Genomic DNA, 3,894 nt, shown 5'->3' on the forward strand with positions numbered 1-3,894 from the left:
CATAGGTTTGGCCTGGGCCTTGTGGCAGGTTTATTTTAAAGGGCTTTTTTTTTTTTTTTAATTTATTTTAACATTTGCATGGGGGAAGTTTTTCAGAACACGTACTACAATAAACCTTGAATTCCAGCTGTTCTAGTGTTCTGGATGACTTTTTGTTTCTTTTGGATGAAGAAGATTTGTTTTACAGTAACTGTCCGTATTTTTCTCTCTTTTATTGGTACATATTTTGCACATACTTACACACCAAATTTTATGTGGTTTTTTGTTCTTTACACAGTCATGTATTTTATTTTATTTTTAAATCACGTAAACACGAGGGTTCTATGGGATTTAATTATTCATGTATTGCATGTGTCCATTTAGATATATCCAGCATCTTATAGTCAAGTAATATGAAACTATATATGAAATTAATTTACTATAATTTCTTGATCTCACTGTCATTTACCTAATGGAGGAAAAACAACTGTTCTGCAAAATTTCTCTTACACACAAATGAGCCTTCTTCTGGAAAAATGTATTTAAGATCTAATGAGTGATGGGAAGACACACAAGCCAAAGCAGGACAGAGGAAAAAAAGAAAAAAAAAATAAAATATATATATATATAAAAAATTATCTTTAAAATCTGAGATACTGATGAAGACCTGCTGGATAACATTCAAATTGCTTATTCATCCTGGTAACTACTTTTTCCTTTTTGTTTATCCATTTCACTTAATGATTTTCTGTGTATTGTTACAGACATCTCAACAGTGAGCATGCGCTGGATGATAGAAGTACAGCCCAATGTAGAGTACAAATGCAGGTTGTACAGCAGTTAGAGCTACAGGTAAAATAAAATTTATTTTAATATTGCCTCAATATTAATCAAATCCAATTCTCGACAGCACTAAAAAATGAGTTCTGCTTTTCCCCCTATGATTGAAAACCAGCTTTCAAAACCTTCTTGTAGTAGTTTTAAAAACCGTCAAAAGAAACTGCAGCTTCATTTCCTCTTTTCTAAACCGTAACTTGAAAAGAAATAGGAAACTTAAACAGGTTGACTGATTGGAAATCCATCAGTATGTATCTAATGCTTTTTATTCTCACCCGGGGGGGGCGGAGGGGGGCGAGCGGTCTATGGTCCCCTTCGTTTAGAGTTGTTGGTACACGGGGGAAATGGTTGATATTTATTTCAAAACGCTGCATGACCTGGCTTGTTTGGTGGTCTCGCATATACTAATACTCTCCATGTATTATTATTATTATTACTACTACTACTACTACTATTATTTTTTGCCATTTGTAGCAAATAATTTTTTTAAAAGTGCCAGAAGGGGGTAAATTGGAATATATTGAATGCGATGCAAAGGTATGCCCTGTTTGTGTAACTGCCTTTCCAAATGCTTTTGAGTCCTTTCTGTCTCCCTGCACCTCGCCGCTCTGGCTGGGCGGCTTTGACAGTGTGTCTGTGTGTAGGCAAGAGGTTAGCAAAGAAGGGGAAATTAAAACAATGTTGTACATTATATAGTTACCAGCTATTGAAAAACCTATTTTGTATGCAAGACAGCAGTGTAGAGATATATGGAAAGCCTTGGGCTAAGTACAGAAGATAATTACATTTGGAATTTTACTGAGTTAAGTCATTTATAGCTTCAAATAGTTGGAGAGAAAAATCAGCAAAAACACACTTAAACTTCTTGTTGTTACTTTTCAAGATAAGCATTTAAAAAAATGCCTTTTATCTTCTTATCTTACAAATTACCCTTTTTCTTTCATAGATATTTCCTAAATTTTACTTTCAGGAACATGCTGGTCATGACACTGCTTCACTATTAGGAAGCAATATAAACTATTTTAATACAAGTTTTATAAAAATCAAACCACCAGTCATAAAATATCAGAGTCCTGTAGAAAACGTTACGAGAAATGGTCTGTTATTTTAACAAGTTTCTCGGGAATTAGGAGAAAAAGAAAAAAAAAAATAAAAAAATCTGCAGTCTTCCTGGTAAACTGAGATATGAGATAATCTGTTACCAAGATGCAGTAATACTCAGGCTGAAGGTAAATCTAGATTCTTCAGTTACAGCCAGCTTGAAAAGCACTAATCCTTCCCTGCTGGGGATGGTTGTGCCTGGAAGTACAGGAGGATGCCCTGTGTTAGCAGTTGGACAGGACAGAGATGGTGCTTGGTTACCACCTCCCCATAAGCCCTTGACAGTATTTTTGAAAGATTTATCAGCGGTGCGTTCTACTGACCGTTACAAGCGACTGATAGAGCTTCAGAGCCGCTGAGTGCCGGGGAGTCACCTCTCTTGGCTTGGAGTCATTGCACGGGAAGGCAACATAAGGTCCCCAAGGCAAAAACGTAATTTCAAAGTGGTGTGAGGGCCAAAAAGTTCTGGATTTGTTTTTTAACAATCTTAACTAGCGCAGGAGGTAGGGTGATCTGGAGGCTTAATTTAGAGAGGGATGTCGATAACAGAGTAAGACCATCTATGCTTTGGCCAGCAAGGATAGGCAGAGGAGGAGGACGGTCCTGCTTCTGAGATATAACTAACTCCCCTCTCCTCGCTCGCCTTTCATCCTGTGTGTCAATCCTCTGAGACTTAAAAAAACCCAAACAAATCTGTCTAAATATGTACAAGGATGTGTCCTCCAGTACCTAGTTTGTCTGGCTGTGACCTTTTTTTGCTTAGAACCGTAGTAAAACAGACGTCTGGCCCAATAGCAGGGTTTTCAGCACTGTGGTCTGCAGCGCCCAGCATGTCATAGCAGGAGCAGCTGGACTAAGACCATTGACCAGACACTCCCAGAACCAGAGCAGTTACCAGCAGAGTGGCAACACCAAGCCCTGTGGCCAACTGTTTGAGTTTTGTGAGCTGGATGGAAGAGGGACCCATAGCCTTTCCCACTTGGCCTGCGGTGCTCAGCACTGCCGAGCAGCTTTGCCTTCCAGTGGAGCTGTGAAGTATCACATGCTTGCTCAAGGTCCAACACCATGGCCAGGTCGGAATGCCCCACCCTTTCACGCACCTCCAGCCCCATCAAGACAAGGGCAGAATTTAACAAATTCATCCCACCTGAGGGACTCACTCCAGGTTTTGAGTGTGATGGACCCAAATGCAAGCCTTTCTTTTTTTTTTTTTCCTTCGTGCTCTTATTTATTTTACACACAGTAGTTTTTATTAGTGTCGTAGACAGAGAGAAGTGTAATGTCTTTTAAAGAAAGTAATTTTTAAATGAGCTTTTTGAAAAAAACAGGTCAGATCTGTTTTGTGTTTGATTGCAAATGCCCCTTCGCAGAAGTATCTCGAAGCTTTGGTCTCAGCATTTCCGTCACAAACATACCTAAATATCACAGGCAAGGTAGAGATCTTCTCATATTTCACTTTGTTTAAACCATCTTGACATGATCATTTGTTGCCATTATAAATAGTGAGAATTGGGCTGCTGGGTGAAACACAAACACAGGAACATCTCCCTATTCCTTAACTAGGTCTCAGCTGGAATAGGACATCCATTTTGCAGCACCACCTTTGAGTGGAGGAACATTTCAGGACAGCAACAAGGCTATGATAAGTTTAAAAAAGTATCTACTAATGGGAGACAGTAAAGACAGCTGGCCATTTTCAGTGTAGTGGCAACGCCCTTGGGCCTGTTTTCCTAAAGCATCCACTGACACTCTTGAAAAGTGGCTCCTAAACCTTTCCAGAGCACAGCCTAACTAGGCACAGAACAGGAGGGAAGAGGCTACGTCTGGATTGTCTCTTGCATTGCCCATGACTGGCTTCCTTCTCCTTTGTCCTTGGTCTGTCCAAAATCCTGCTCCTGAAGTGATCTCCCCTTCCTGTTGATGTGGCCATGTTGCTCCTGTTGAATGCCCCCACTGGGTTTCCATTTTCACATTCCT

The 3,894-nt window shown here is 39.7% G+C and overlaps 1 protein-coding gene across 1 annotated transcript in view; it reads left to right on the top strand.

Moving 5' to 3' along the window:
* The window catches only part of FOXP1 (forkhead box P1), a 402,299-nt gene that overhangs the window by 367,906 nt on the left and 30,499 nt on the right, over nucleotides 1-3,894 (top strand). The gene's annotated exons all lie outside the window — the stretch shown is intronic.

Source organism: Egretta garzetta, unplaced genomic scaffold (genome assembly GCF_000687185.1).
Source record: "Egretta garzetta isolate BGI_Z169 unplaced genomic scaffold, ASM68718v1 scaffold228, whole genome shotgun sequence".
Classification (NCBI taxonomy): Eukaryota; Metazoa; Chordata; class Aves; order Pelecaniformes; family Ardeidae; genus Egretta; species Egretta garzetta.